We start from the raw sequence: 17261 nt of genomic DNA, 5'->3' as shown, positions 1-17261 counted from the left end.
TTGGCCACTCTGGTATTTATTTCAAATGTTTTAGCTTGTCCTGAATTAGCTGTGGTTTCTAACATATGTAATTAAAGGACATCAGTACTGGTCTCTACCTGACCAGAGGCATGCCACAGATGGATGATTCTTTTGCAAATTACAACCTTAAAACCAAGGAACTATGCTGGGCTCTCTTGCCGGTGGTATAGAGGCAGTGCAGAAGTCTGCCATGTGTGAATCTTGAGAAACTGATGCTAATACATTTTATAACAAAGATGACATGATTATAATAAACATACTTTACAAGTGGACACTGATTTCTCTGTCTCACCTGACCCTCATGGCATCCTTAGGAGGCAGGTTGGGACTTCAGAGGAGTTAAATGGCCAAACCCATGCTCCTTCCATGCTTGTTAAAGTAGAGATGTTGGCAATGTTTGGGTAATTGCCCAGCATCACCTGCCAACATAAGGGTTGCCTGGTTTGTGAGGAGAACAAGGAATGCTTTGGATTCAAACAGATCCAAGTTCAAATCCTTGTTTAAGTGCTTATCAGCTTTGTAACTTTGGCAATTTCTTAGTCTCTTTGTTTCAATTTCTTCATTTACAAATTTGTAATATAATAGTTAACCTACAGGGTTGTTTTAAGTTTGAAATTTTCATGTTCTTTCTCTGACCTCAAGTAATGGTATCTTTTTCAACACTACTCCCCCAACTCTATGGACACCAACTGGATGTCCTACAATTTATCTCATCCTGTCACTAACTCCTAGAGTGATTGCAGACCCAAAGGTCAAGGGCTCAGACCCACAGGACACAGTGGAGTGCCTAGATTATTCATACTTCTGCCCAGCTTGCTACGAACTCAGGGGTTCCCTTGATATCCTCCCTCCCCCAACTACCAGGTTTGAGAATTTGCAGAACAACTCACAAAACTCAGGAAAACAGTTTACTTATGTTTACCGGCTTATTATAAAGGATACAACTTAAAAATGGCCAGATGGGGCCAAGTGTGGTAACTCATGCCTGTAATCCCAGCACTTTGGGAGGCTGAGGTAGGCGAAGCACCTGAGGTCAGGAGTTTGAGACCAGCCTGGCCAACATGGCGAACCACCATTTTTACTAAAAATACAAAAATAATTAGCCAGGCATGGTGCCTTGTGCCTGTAATCTCAGCTACTCGGGAGCCTGAGACAGGAGAATCGCTTGAACACAGGAGGTGGAAGTTGTGTGAGCCAAGATCATGCCACTGCAGTCCAGCCTGGGTGACAGAGCTGGACTCCATCTCAAAAAAAAAAAAAAAAAAAAAGAATGGCCAGATGGAAGAATGCATAGGGAATGGTATGGGGACACGGTGCTTTCGTGCCCTCTCCAAGGCACCTCATCTTCCAGCACATCGAGCATTTACCAATCCGTAATCTCTCTGAACCCTATCATTTAGGGGTTTTATAGAGGTTTTGTTATATAGGCATAGTTGATTAAGTCATTGGGCATTGGTGGCTGAACTCAATTTCCAGCCCCTCTCTCCTTCCCCAGAGTGGGTGGGACTGAAAGTTCTAACCCTCTAATTCCAGGGTTGCTTTTTCTGGCACTATCCTGAAGCTATCCAGGGCCCCACCCACCAGTCATCTCACATCAGCATATAAAAGACACTCATCACTCAGGAGACTCCGTGGGTTTTAGGAGCTGTGTGCCAGGAGCCACGAACAAAGACCAAAGTGTATATTTTCTTATACTTACAGAAATGGAATAACATCCTGAAATCCTGCCTCCAATGGGGACTTAACAGCACTGTTCCCTTTTTCTAGTACAGGGTTGTTACCAGAAAGGGGTCCCTATCCAGACCTCATGAGAAGGTTCTTGGATCTCACACAAGAAAGAATTTGAGGTGGGTCCATAAAGTGAAATCAAGTTTATTAAGAAAATAAAGGAATAAAGAATGGCTACTCCACAGGCAGAGCAGTTGCATGAACTACTCAAGCTGTTTATACTTATCATTACTTATTGATTACATTCTAAACAAGGGGTGGATTATTCAGGAGTTTCCTGATAAAGGAGCGGAAAATTCCCAGTACTGAGGCATTATAATTAGTGTATAATGAGCAGTGAGGATGACCAGAGTGCATCTTGGTTTTGATAGGTTTTGGCTGGCTTTTTTACTGCAACCTGCTTTATCAGCAAGGTCTTTGTGACCTGTATCTTGAGCTGACCCCCATTTCATCCTATGACAGGACTGGGCCCCAGGTCATCTAGCTGCCCTCATATTTCCACCTATGGTAAAGTCCTACACCACAGCATTGACAAGTTAGAATAAAGGAGTCCTGCAATCCCACTCTCTGGAGCTCTGGCTCTAAGCCACCATTTCTAAAACATGCTAAACAGGAGTAATGGAATCTTCATTGACAAACACTGAGGGCTCAGCATGAAGAGAGATTTTCCTGTTATGACTCCTTATTTCCACAAGATGTGGAAGGTTGTGCAAAACAAAGCCACATGCACACATACTTAGGTCCTTCCTGGGAGCCTAGACTAAATGTTATTGCAAACAGAGAGTAAGGAGATATTAAGGTCCCTGGCAAGTAGGATAGTACAACACGGCACAATACGGTATGACATAATCACAGAATATTGTTCACTAATGGGTAAGGAAAATATAGTATTATACACAGTGGAATACTATTCAGCCTAAGAAACAAAATATTATCATTTGGGACAATATAGATAAACCTGGAGGGCATTATGCAAAATGAAATAAGCCAGGCATAGAAAGACAAGTATATGATCCTACTCATCTGTGGAATCTAAGAAAGTCCAACTCAGAGAAGTGTAATCAAGTACCCCCATTTTTCTAAGAGGTGGTTTAATTAGCTTTCCCTCTATCTGTTCTTTTCTCATTTCCCCAGCTCCCTATTTCTTACCTAGCCCTTCCGAAATGCAAATGTGACCTTTCACCTCCGCCGTGACGAGACATTCCTTACAGGGCATCTAACTATGCGCTCCAAGATGGCTCTCTCCTGGAGAGCTGACAGTCAATCTGCAGACCAAAGCATAACCCACGGAATTTTCACCTCTAGGGGGTTGTCTCGGAACTTTGATCCACTAGAGGGCATATGGAAAGCATGCCTGCTTGGCCATTTTACAACTTTCATCTGCCCAGGAAGGTGCCAACTCAACTGTCGATAGGCAAGGCACCAACCTAACAGGGGAACCTGCCATTGCTCATTCCCCACCCCGTCACCTTATAAAAGTGCCCGTTTTCTGCTCCAAAGGTTTAGCAGTATAGCAGGACATCTATGCCTCTTACCCAAGCTAGCTTAGGAACACATTCACTTTTTTTCGTATCAGACTTTACTTTTTTTAACTGGACTCTAAATTCACCGAGCAACTAAGCTGCATTTCAATTACAGAAGCAGAAAGTTGAATGGTGTTTACCAGAGGCTGGATGTTTTGGGAGGGATGGGGAGATCTCGGTCAAAGGGTACAACTTTCAGTTACGGAGAATAAATAAGTTCTGGAGATTTATTGCACAACATGGTGACAATGGTTAATAATGCTTCATTGTATATTTGAAATTGACTGAGAGTAGATCTTCAATGTTTTTACCACCCAAAAAAATATAAAGTGATGTAAATGTTAATTTGCTTGATTTGATAATTTCATAATATGTAAGTATATCAAAAATATATGTAATTTTTAATATTAATTTTAAAAATTTTATTTTTAATTGACAAATAGTTCTACACATTTACGGGGTACAATGTGATGTTTTGATATATGTTTACAATGTGGAATGATTAATTCAGGCTCATCAACAAATTCATTGCTTGACATGCTTTCCATTTTTTTGTGGTAAAAATATTTTGATACTCTCTTGGCAATTTTGAAACATACAGTGCATTATTATTTGTTATAGTCACCACTCTGTGCAATAGATCACTAACGCTTGGTCGTCCTTGTCTAACTGAAGCTTTGTACCTGTTGATCAACATCTCTTGTTTCTTCACATGCTCCTCTCCCCAGCCTTTGGTAACCATCATTCTACTTCTGTGAGTTCAACTTTTTAAGATGCTACATATAAGTGATACCACGCAATACTTGCCTTTCTGTGCCTGGCTTATTTCATGCAGCATAAATGTACTACAGGTTTATCATGTTGTCTCAAATTACAAGATTTTCATCTTTTTAAGTGCTAAATAGTATTCTCTGGAGTATATAGACCACGTTTCTCATCCATCCATCTGTTGTGGACATCTTGGCTGCTTCCATATCTTATTGATTGTGAATAGTGCTGCAATGAACATGGGGGTGCCAACATCTCTTCAACATGCTGATTTCAACATATGCAATTTCTATTTGTTAATTATACCTCAATAAAGCTGGGGTGAGGAAAATATATCAACTACTTGGTAAATTAAAAAAAGGATATTTCCCATTGTTCTTTGTCCTAAAGCAAGAATAAATGTAACCAGTTATTTCTGGGAGTCCACATGAACTGTCTGGGGTGTGAGAACAGTCCTCAGCCACAGGTATCAGCACTTACTTTCCTCATCAGCTCGGGGTTTACTAGCTGTGACGGGCGCAAGCATGTTCCTGTCAAGAACTTCATCAAAAAATGCCTAACTCAGGAAGATGGAGATTATCATCAACTTCAAGACAGCCCAAAAGAGGATCCGAATGCTCCAGTCACTGGGACTGTGTGGGGAAGTGTTTAGACAGGGAAGCTTGAGCAACTGGGTGCTGTGAGCCAGCAGAGACGGCCAGGGAGGTCCCATGAAATCAAGCCAGAAATGCTGTGTCCAGACCCTTTGGTCTGTGCTTAAAGGACAGAGCTTCCTTACTGGGCGACTCCCTTCATCTTAGCTCCTTCTGTGTATTAATACATGTTGAAAGAAAATTTATTTCCCTAGCTGTTTCGAAATATAGTGCAGTAGGAGAAAATCTGAGGCATGGTAAGGCCAACAGATAAGAACATAACTGCCACTGAGAAGATAGTTTGTTTCTTAAAGCTCCCAAGGAGAGAGGTGCCATACATGGAAACACCAAGAGAGGCCATAGGCAGAGGAATTGAGGGTACTGTGGGCGAGAGCTTTTATTGTGTTTTGTTTTTGTGGGAAGGGACAGGTGAGGCAGGGTAAGCAGGCTTGGGATCGGCGAGTATGAGTCATTTCAGTGGGCTCTGGGGTACAGGGGCTCTCCCTGGTTGTCTGGTACCCGCCCTGGGGTGATGGGGTAGCAGGATAGTGGCCCAGAGTGTGAGAGCTTCATAGCGGAGGCGGTGGGGTGTGGGCTCTGGGTTGGTGGTTTTGCTTATGAAAGGTGTACTCACAGGGGTCCTTTACTCCCTCTAGGAATCAGCTAGTCCTTGGGGCTGGGGAGGGGAGAACAGTTCCTCCAGGCTCAGCAGGTCCCCATGATGTCAAAGCATCAGAATACAGAAAATAGAAGACTTGGTAATTCACTGGCCAAGTTTTTATATTATTATTGCAAGACCATCCCAGATTCACACTGGATAGAAATGAGCCGCCTTGCCAATGTCTAGCTGGGGCTTTGTAAGAAACCAGGTCATCAAAGGCTCAGCCCAGCCATGCCTTTCTAGGGAATATGCAGTTGTGCTCAGTGGTTCTGTGTGGGGCTGATCAAGGAGCCCAAATCTTAGGAGTCTCTCTGGTGAGGGAGGCTCAGCTGAGCAGCACAGAGTGGGCTGGGTGGCAGTTCTGATATTTTAGATTTAATTTAGTCTTGGCTCAATAAACTTTATGAAATATGTCACAATCCAATTTCAGAAGCATTTCTATGTTCATTTTATGAAGATATTAAACCATTTTTTGAAACTGAGACTTTTATCTGGAAGGCTTTTCATGGCTTGATTAATCCAGAGCTGCCTTTTGATTTATTCTTTTCTTCCTTTTCTTTTTTGAGTAGAAGAGTGATAATAGGACCTAAATAATAAACACTATTGTGTTTTGTTTTTTAACTTGAGAAACACGAACCCAAATAATAATTTAAAATCTTCAAGAAAAATAGAGATATTCCCCCCTCCCTCATCTAAAATTCACATGGCTAGAGCTGTATCTTTAAGTATTCAGGCTTGATTCTTTCTAAAATGTTGGCAGGGAACTGACATGCAGTTTTAAAAAGAAGCCTATTCTTTTCTGTTATGCACATATAATGTTTAAGGCGACTGCAAATAGTCTCCAGGTGTCATAAAAATCAAGGGTTCCTGAAATCTGAGGTATACTATAAAGAAAGGGTCATGTGTAAAATTCAGGATTATACTCTTGTGCTTATCAAAATCCTCCAGATAATAATGTTTAAAGATAATTCAAAAATATCTACTAGGCAATTTTATAACTTAAAAAGCTCTTAAATTGTTTTAACCAGATCAATATAAATCTCTGAATGGAATTTAACTTTTAAATTGTGCCTCCCGTAAAACCTTCCAGGTAAGATATAAAGTATTTGAATATTCAGCAATAATCATGGCAACAGTACCTGAAAAGTCGGAGCAAGGCCTCAATCTCCACTCTAAGATTAGAAAAATTTCCCTTCGTTTATTCTCCAGATAACTCTTCTGGTTTCTGCTGGGACCAATTTTGTCTCGCTTCCCTTATCTACTTTTCTTTAACTAATAAACAGTTATTATTGTTGACAAAAAGGGTCAAACTGTACAATATTTGGAGACATTTATTCTGAGCCAAATATGGATGACCAATGGCCTGTGACACAGCCCTCAAGAGATCCTGAGAACATGTGCCCAAGGCGGGACACAGCTTAGTTTTATACATTTTAGGGAGACATGAGACATCAGTCAAATACATGTAAGATATACATTGGTTTGGTCCAAAAAGGTGGGCCAACTTTAACAGGGAGGGACTTCCAGGTTATGGGTAGATTGAAAGGATTTCTGATTGGCAATTGATTGAAAGAGTTATTACCGACAGAGAGGAGTGTCTGGGTTACAATAAGGGGTTGCGGAGAACAAAGTTTTATCATGCACACGAAACCTCCAGGTAGCAGGCTTCAGAGAGAATAGATTCTAAATGTTTCTTAATAGTCTTAAAGTCCGTATCGATGTTAATGCTGGTTGGCTTTTTCTGAATTTCAAAAGTAAGGAGGGCATAAAATGAGGCATATTTGACCCTGCCTTCCTGTCATGGCCTAAACCAGTTTTCAGGTCAACTTTGGAATACCTTGGCTGAGAGGTGGGGTTGATTCTGATGTTGGGGGATAGGGGGTTAGAATTTGATTTTTGGTTTACTCTGTGCAAAGCCTTCATTCCACTAGGTATTGGACACACAGCATTAAACAGGGCTGACACAGTTCCCAATCTCGTATCCTTAGCATCAAATGAGAGAAAGATAATTACAAGAGCAATTTCAGGTTATTCACTGTGATAAGTGCTGTGATAGGGAAGTACAGTGGGTGACAGGCCAAAATGTTTGAAAACATTTTGAGAGATGATTTCATAAAATTTATTGTAATTTTTAAATACAATTTTATTTAATTTAATAAAAAGAGAGTCATCTTTTGTGGACTTTTTGGGATTAAAGCTATTGGTCATCAATGGTAGGTGGCCTACCAATGTACTCCTTTCTGAGGGAAGCCCTGGTCTTTTGTGCAATATATGAAAATAAAGACAGAACCATCTGGCATGATTAAAAAAAAAAGTGATACCCTGGTTCGCTGACACACATCTTCCTAACATTAAGGGAGCTGGCCTTATGATAGATCCTATTCTGCAGAAAACAGAAGGGATGGTAGAATGAAAAGAACATTCTAGACGCAGTGAACATATGTGGAAAGGCCCATGGCTGGGGATTGAGAGGGAAGAGAGGGAAGTTTGCAGGGTTGTGGAGGACCCTGCCTACTATCTAGCTCAGGGCAATGGGGACCCTCTCAAGAGTTTTATTATGGGTGTTGTTTAATGACATTGCCCTGCAGGAGAGTCACTTTGGCTGCAGGGTGGATTCAACAGTGGTGAACGAGATTGGTCACAAGGCTGTTTTGGTAAAGCAAAGAAAGGTTCTCAAACATTTTGGTCTTAGGGCTCCTTTATACACAAAAAATATTGAGGATACTAAAGAGTTTTTGTTTTGTGGTTGTACCTATCTATGTTTGCCAAATTAGAAATTAAAACAGAAGATTTTAAAATTATTTAACTCATTAAAAATAACATTAATGTTAACATAGCATTTTTAAAAATAAAAAAGAACTCTATTTTCAAAAACCAAAATAGTAGGATAACAGGATGCCATTGCTTTACATTTTTGCAAATCTCTTTAAAGTGTGGTCTAATGGAAGCCTGATAGAGTCTCATTTGCTTTCAGTCAGTCTGCTGTGAGTGCTTTTTAGTTTAAGTACACAAAGAAAATCTGGACTTACGGAGACGTATAGCTGGAAAATGGAGAAATATTTTAATAGTCTTTTCAGATAATTGTGCCTATTATTTGATATCACACAAACATTCAACAGATGGTAGTTTCTTAAAGGTTAGTTGCAAAGGGGAATCTGAAACCATATCAATTCATTTAAATTCCTTACATTAAAAACCATTAATTACTCTTGAACTTTGAATGGGTTTGGTCCATGCATGATATGACTTGCAGATACCTGCAAGGACCTTGGAGATCCCTAGGGGTCCCTGAATCACCTCTTGAGAATAGCTTCATAAAATCAGAGAACCTATAATAGGAACATGAATGAGGGAGGTAAAAGGAACAGTAGAGATGTAATGAGAGATGGATAAACACAGCATTGCTGGAGAATTGGGGGCAGATCTGATTTAGGGAAAGAGGAAGAGTTGCCTCCCAGGTTCTGGCCTGTGTGAATAATAGTGCATTCACTAATAAGAGAGCACAGGTTGAGAATCAGGTTTGGGCATAATGAGGTGGATTCTTTGGACACGTTGGAATTAGGGTGCTTTCAGACATTCCAGAGGTGATGCACACTTGAGCCTGAAGCTCATGAGAGCCCTTGCTCAAGGACAGATTTGGGTTGAAAATCATAGAGGTAACCAGCAGAGAGTTCTCCACAAGCTCAAAGAGAGGAGGTTGAGGGCAGAAACCTATAAAGCACTGACGTTTAAGGGATAAGAAGGAGGAAGAGGAAATCTAAGAGAAGCCTGAGATGAAGAAGAAAAACCAGAAAGATGCCATGTCATGGAAGGCAAGGAGGGAAAGGGAGTGCTTATATAGAAATCGGTGTGCTGCTGAGCTCAGAGCGTGGACCTGCAGCTGCAGCGTGTGGGGGAGGGAAGTGCAGGAGTCAGGATACTCCAGCCCTCACTCCGAGCTTCATACCACTTGTCTTAGTTGAACACCTGCTCAGGTGTAGGCATAGAATTTTTCTAATACGGCCCTCACGTTTATGATGGTTATAGTTAATATTGTGGGGAAAGTGGAGAATAAATGAATAAACCAGTATGTGCTTATAATCTTATGGGAATCCTCAAACAAACTCTAAAATGTAGAGAAGACAAATTCACATTTTCTTACATTCAATGCTAAGATCCAAAATGCTCTGGAAACGAAAAGTTGGTCATATCTCATTTGGTGACAAAACCAAACTGAAAAGACTTTAGGATGGTTAGTCTCTTTTTAGACCATTAAGTTACTCTTTACATTACTCAATAAAAATAATCAGTGTTCTTGTTTTGTGGTGCTGCCTTAGACCCAACTGGAGGTATATATGGATTACATCACCCCTTTGAAACCTGCCAATGTCTGAATCCCTAACAAATCCACAAGGATTGCATATAGGAGATCATGGATCTGTTTTGTATCTGTTTTACAAAGGAGTAAAAAAGATAAAAAAGTTAAGTTAAATAACTTCTTCATATTCACACAGCCACACTAGGCTACTGCACCAAACTATCTCTTAACTAGGATATCCAACATCAAGTAAAGTAGTTCATATATCCATCCACCTATCCATTTGTCCATCCATCTACCCACCAACCCATCCATCCATCCATCCATCCAGCCATCCATCCACTCATCCATCCACCTGTCAATCCACCGATCCATGCATGCATGCATCCATCCATCCATCTTCCTATCCATGTATTTATGGATGAGTATTCACTCACCCAACCATCTATCCACCCACCCATTTGTCTGTTTCCAAACATTTACCTGAGACTCTGTTATGTTTCTGACTGTTGAGGCAATGGTTCGAAGTTACTGGAAAAGTGGTAAAAACTCCTTTTTCAAAAAAATAGGGGTTGCAGAAAGCATTCTTCCATAGATGCTACTCAAGTGCTCTGGGAACTGAAGGAATTATTACATATTTATTTATTTTGAGATAGAGTCTGGCTTTGTCACCTAGGCTGGAGTGCAGTGGCACGATCTCAGTTCACTGTAACTTCTGCATCCCAGGTTCAAGCAATTCTCATGCCTCAGCCTCCTGAGTAGCTGGGATTACAGGCACACACCACTATGCCTGGCTATTTTTTTTTTTTTTTTGTATTTTTAGTAGAGATGGGGTTTCATCATGTTGGTCAGGCTGGTCTTGAACTTTTGACCTCAGGTGATCCACCCACCTTGGCCTCCCAAAGTGCTGGGATTACAGGCTTGAGCCACTGCACCCAGCCTGAAAGAATGATTTAATACTGAGCTGCATCCTGGCTGTATCAGGTATTGATCAACAGAGTTCTTCCGGCTCTCTTACCATATACTCAAGGGCAGGGACCACATCTCATCTCTTATGTCCTTTATATTATCCTCACAGGGCCTATTTTAGTATTTGGAGACTGTGGTCTCTCAGAAAATGACTAGGAGGAATCGAATGATTGATTTTCTTTGTGCTGTAGGAGGCAAAAGGATAAAAAACAGGGCAGTACAAATGCATTTCAGATGGTAGCCTCCAAAGGAATTGCAGAACTATTTTCTGAAAAACAGAATAAAGAAAGCATGCCTTCTAATCTCATTAGGGAAAACTACTCTCGAAGGGAGAGGAAAGGCTGTGGGAAAGGAAAATAGAAAAGCAGTACCACTACGTGTATATTCTTGCAATTGTGTGGACGCCTGTGGGGAAAGGTATATATAAGAGTCACAGAGGGGACAACACACTCAAGAGGTTATAACAGCACAACAAAGTGCTTCACAGGCTCAGAGCCAAGAAACACGTCCCTAAGTGCATGGAGGGAACAGGAGATGAGGACATTCAATGTGGAGAAATTGAGGACAAGGGTAAATTTGCATTCCATAACAGAGAACAGAATGACATCTACTCTGCAGAGCTGGGCACAGGATCCAGACTGCCTGGGAAGTACCCGTACCATTTCTGGGAACTTTGGCTGAATCATGTGTGGAGACCTGGAACTGAAACCTCCCACAGCTGTTGCCTGGAATGGAGCGGTGTGCTTTGGATTTGAATAACTCCGTGGATTTAACCTGCAGATTCTGGAGAAGACCAGGATTTTTTACAAAAGTATAATGCAAACCACTGTGGAAGGCAATGACTCAGACAGACGAAGTCTCTGCTCCAATGCTGATATCATGTCCATTTTTTGACTCTTGACCAGGGATCTGGTGCTGGGATATGCCCTGCTTCTGTGTTAAGGTCTCCTGCCCACGTTGGACCCTGTGTTCACCCTAGAGCCCCACCTGTCACCTGGTCTTGGCTCAGTGTCTTTGTCTTGTGACGGCACATCCCATGTCCTGAGCTATGAACAGGAAGGAACTCTGAACCTCAAGATGAGATGGTTAACAAAAAAAAAAATTTTTTTTTTTAACATCAGAACCTCTCCTTTGCTTACAACAAAATCTAGTGCCCAACCCCAATCCTTAAAACAGATAAAAGTCGAGGCTTTTTGGTGGAGGCTAAGCAGTGGTGAGACGGAATGGGGTGAACAGAGCGAGCCCCATGCCCCTCAGCTTTCCAGGCCCTGGGACCTGAAGATATAGTAATCTGGTAGGTTACTATTTTAATGATTTACATGGAATTTTCATTGAGAAAATCATCAAGGGTATACTTTTATACTCATACACACTTTTGATATGTATATTTTCTGTATTCTGTGTTATGCTTCCATAAACGAAACATTTCACTGATTAAAAGAGAAGAAGGAAAGATCAAGATCCTAAGTATGCATTATTTGGTTCAATAAAATTAGAACTTGAATTTTTTATATCACATTTCAGATGACACACTATTTAGAGAAATTAGAATCACAAAGTTGAATCTAATCCTTGTATATGATGCCTATCAGTTTCTGAAAAAGATAATTTTAAAAATCATACCATGTTTCTCTGGATTCTGTAGTGATACCGAGGAACTGAAAATGAACTTTAGAGAACCGTTTAACCCCCTCTCCCCAAGAATAGTTCTTGAAAGGATTACTTAAGAATTCACCACCACCGCCCCTTACTCTCAGCTTTAATTCATTTTTCCTGACTGTGGAGGAGAAATGGAGCTTAGGGATGGAGGAAGGGATGAAAGAACCAGAAACCCAAAGCCAGAACTAGGCTTTACTTTCATGTGGCTGCACCTGATCACTCAGGAACAGGAGGAAGCCCAGCGTTCAAACAGATGTGCTCACACTGCAGAGGTTGAAGCGGGAGGTGTTAGCAATCCCAAGAAGCAGGGATGCCCTGGGTTACTCCGTGTCCCCTGAGGGCAGACATTTCACAAAGCGGGGTTGCTTTATCAACCTTTCCTTCCCACTTCCCCAATTTTACAAACCATCTGTTGCCATCTGGGACACATCAACGCTATTCCGTGCGCAGCTGTCCCATAGGAGCAGGCCTCGTAATAGTGGGCACGTCTTGTCATGGGTGTCATCAGCTCGTTACTGATGGTGTATGTTTGCCAGAAAAGCTTGCCTTTTCTGCTAGTATTGCCAAGTTTTATTAGAAACATGTGGATTCTATGTCTATTGGAGAAAACAAAATCTTCACTGTGCCAAGAATTTTACATGGATAATCTCCTCTATGTCTCACAAATTCCTAGGAATGGCTATGATTGTCCTCCATGAAATCAAGGTTTGGAGACATTAAGTCGCCTGAGATCACACAGTGAGTAGGACGCGGAGGAGGATCCCTACTCAGACAGACTTAATTAAAATCCTGGGACTCTTAATGGCTTCACTAGCCATGCAAATGAAATACTTTAGTGTGGCAGGAGGAAAGAAACCATGGACCACTCTAATTAGTCACTGGAATGTGTAGTTAATGTCGGCAACGACCTCATTAATTTGTAAGCGTTTCATAGGAGGAAAGTCCCACTAATAAAATACATAAAAATGATACTCAAGATTTAATTAGGAAAATATTAACTTATTTTCTTGGAATTAGAATACATGCAATGCTTTATCTCAGTTACATAATGAGGACAAAAAATTAGTAGGCAGTGAAGATACAAAAAGGTGAAAACAGAAAAATAAAAACTCCCATTAAAGCAGTATAAGTCATTGAGAAACAACCAGTTTATTTTTCTTTTGTAGAAATAAACAGCCTCAGATCTCTCTTCTCCTTCTTGTTTATTCTGTACAAACACTTCCTTTCAGCACTGTGACTATGTCATGCCATTATCTTCTGTTTTCACTGTTCTGCTGAGAAATCAGCTGTGTATATGTCTCGCTGTTGCCCCTTTGAAGTTAATATGCCCTTTAAATTTTTTCTGGATGCTCCAAAGGTTTTTATCACTGCTATTGATATCCAACATTTTACCATGATGTTCTCTAGGTATGGTTTTCTTTGTATTTACCCTGCTTGTGGTTCACTGAGCCTCTTGCTTCTGTGGGTTTCATGATACCTGAGAAATCTTCAGATATTGTTTCCACCATAATCTCTTTCTCCTTGCCTTGTAGCACTTCAGTTGTATGTATATTGGACCACTTCACCATGTCACATNTTTTTTTTTTTTTTTGGTATTTTATACCGTTATAAATTCTCTATTTTTTATTCTGGATTTTTGTATTGGCCAATCTTCCAGTTTCCTAATCTTTTATTTGACTGTTACGAATCTGCTGTCAAATCTATCTATTCAGCTCTTAATTTCAGTTATCGTGTTTTTCAGTTCTGGAATTTTCATTTGGTGTATTGAGTTTTCTGCTAAATTCCCATGTCTTCTAATTTCTTGAATATATGAATCTTAGTATTTAAAAATCTATTTCTGATCATTCACATACCTGGATCTGTTTCTACTGCCTACTTTTTTTTTCTTTTGGTCCTACTTTCTCATATGCCTGGAAAGTTTTCCTTGCATAGAAATTGTGTATGGGAAACTGTACAAGCTCTGCCTGTGCTGTCCAGTGGAGTCGTTGTAGGTGGCTATTGAACATTCACAATGTGGGTTGCTTTTGTGTCAAACGCCCACTGATTCACATCAATGTGTTCTTCTTTCCTTGGGACCTTGGCCAAGTTCTAGCTCCCAGGTCTCTTCAGACAGATGCTTTGGCATTTTGTCCAGCTTTCCAATGAGACATCGGCAGGATCAGGGTGCTACAAACTAGACTGTTGGAGCCAGAAGTGAGCTTCCATGGCCATCTCCTGCTCTACTTCCTCCTTCATAAATACGAACCTCCTTGCTTTTCCTCTTCTCTGCCTATCACTTGGAATCACAAAATCTGCTAGAATATCTCCTGTAAGGGCAAGTTTTCCAGCGTGAGACTGGACTGCCCTGTATTCCTCTGAAGGTGAAGCTGCTAAAACAGGACCTGCCCATCCCTGACCAGCCAGGTCCCCAGAGAGGATCAAGCTTGGGCTCTGCTGGGAAGAAACATAGGAATTCTGACATCAGCAGTTGCACTCTTGACTTTTGTTACACTTGCTTTAAAAATTTTGAAGCTATAATAGTATCTGTGTGGTGCACACTTGTAATCCTATCTACTCGGGAGGCTGAGGCAAGAGGATTGCTTGAGCCCAGGAGTTTGAGACCAGACTGGGCAACATAGCAAGACCTCATTTCTATTTAAAATATTAATTAACAAAAGAAAAGAAAAAGATATGTTGAGGCTAACCTCCAGCTCACCTCTTATGTTATAGAACTTTGGGAGCTGGAGTGAGTCCAGAATTACTTGTTTTCTGTCTCTAGAATGTTCTTTCCATTCAAACATCCCTCCTAATGTGACAGTGGTGACCAGTCTATCCGCCCAGGTTGACATTTAGATGCTCACAGACAAGCAGTGCCCTCCAGCTCTGGCCAAGGGGTATGGCCTTGAACTTAGTGGTGCTCAACACGAGAAAAGGTAGGTGAAGAATGGGCATGTAGCCCAGCTTTCCCCTTACACACCCACCATCTGTGCTTGGAGGAATTCAACCACATACTACCCTGAGTATACCATAGTGCAACCAACCAAATAATCTTTATTGAATGTCACTTTGGATGAATGCCATTGGCAACGATGGAAGATAGCAAAAGAAAGAGCTGATTTTGCTTGTGGGCATTTTAGTTTTGTTTTGTTTTTTAATTGAAACAAGGTCTTGCTCTATCACCTAGGCTGGAGTGCAGTGGCATGATCTCAGCTCACTGCAACTTCGACCTCCTGAGCTCAAGCGATCCTCTCACTTCAGTCTCCCAAGCAGCTAGGAGTACAGGCGTTTGCCACCATGTCTGGCTAGTTTCTGTCGTTTTTGTAGAGACGGCATTTCAGCCTGTTGCCCAGTCTTGAATTCTTGTGCTCAAGCAATGTACCTGCCTCAGGCTCCTGAAGTGCTGGGATTTTAGATGTGAGCCACCAAGCCCAGTCCATACTTACTATTATGGCTACTGATTTTCTCATAGAGTTATAGCTACTGCAGCTGTTTCCATTCTTACCTCCTCTCCCCAGTGCATTATCTACACTAGCCAGAGTAATTGTATTAGTTATCTAGTGCTGCATAACAAATTAGTTCCAAACCTAGTGGCTTAAAACAACAAGCATTCACTTGACCATGTTTGCGGGTCAGGAATCTGAGCAAGGCTTCGCTGGGCGCCTCTCCCAAGGATGCAGTGAAGGGGTTGGCTGGGGCTGCAGTCATCTGAGGGCTCGACTTGGAGAGGATGCACTTCCAAGCTCACTCACATGGCTGTTGGCAGCCCTCAGGTCCTGGTTGGCTGGAAACATCAATTTCTTGACCCGTAGATCTCTCCATAGGGCAACGGACCACATGGCAGCTGCCTTTCCTTGAAGAGAGCAAGGGGGGAGAGTAAGAGAGAGAAGCCAAGACAGAAGCCACAGGCCTTTTGTAACCTAATCTCAGGAGTGCCATCCCATTCCTTTGGTTGTATTTAATTCATTAGAAGCAAGTTTCTAAGTCTAGTCTGCACTAAAGGGAGGGCATCACACAAGGGCACAGATTCCAGGATCTGTGGATCACCGGGGGCCATCCTGGAGTCTGCCTGCCACATCCCCTAACTATACCAAGCCAGCACTCCTCTGCCGGAAATCCTCCAGGAGATTCACAGATGCAGTGCAGACACTGTCACATGGCTGGCAGGGCCACACAACCACGCTGCTCACCGCTCAGGGCTTATTTTGAGAGGCTTCATTCCTGGCCCATTTGTTTTTTCTACAAAAAAGAAAATGGATTCCATTAAGTTTCATTTTTTTTTCTCTGTTCCAGGTGACATTTTCAAAAAAGTAGCAAGCTTATCTAAAAAGCACAAAACAGAATGCTGAAAATGTTGCCAGTCTAATGTACGACCCAGGAATGGGTCCTGAATAATTTACAGTTTGTCGTAACTGAACAGAAATGAGTAAAAGCAGTGAGTGGCTGGCACTCGCTACTGTGTTTCAGGTACTGCCCAGACAACCTTCCATGGATTGACTCATTTACCCTCAGAAAGCCCTAAGCAGTCCCCTCATTTCACAGATGAGGAATAGGCAGGTCGGAGGCAGGGGGCTGGCTTGGAGCCTGTGCCCCTAAGTGCCACGCATGCTGCCCTGGCCCGTGGATGTGCCCAGACCGAGCAGGCGACTCCGTGGAATCTACAGCTGCTTCCTGTGCATTTCACAATGCCCAGCACAGCGCTCAGGACGGGAACTGATCCCTGGAAATAGCCTTTGTTAGCTGCACTTCAGCCTATACACAACGTTTTAAGTGAAAGGGTGGAAACAACAACTTTTTGAAATATTTTAATAGGTATTAGGACTTCATGAATTTGATAACCTAAAAAGATTTTTTATAGTTGTTTTTGTTTTACTTTTTTCCTAAGTAATTCTTTGGAACATGGCCATTAAAAAAGAAATTAAAGGCCGGGCGCGGTGGCTCAAGCCTGTAATCCCAGCACTTTGGGAGGCCGAGGCGGGTGGATCACGAGATCAAGAGATCAAGACCATCCTGGTCAACATGGTGAA

The sequence above is a fragment of the Cebus imitator genome, unplaced genomic scaffold, assembly GCF_001604975.1.
Source record: "Cebus imitator isolate Cc_AM_T3 unplaced genomic scaffold, Cebus_imitator-1.0 Scaffold53, whole genome shotgun sequence".
Lineage (NCBI taxonomy): Eukaryota > Metazoa > Chordata > Mammalia > Primates > Cebidae > Cebus > Cebus imitator.
This window is presented reverse-complemented; position numbering follows the sequence as displayed.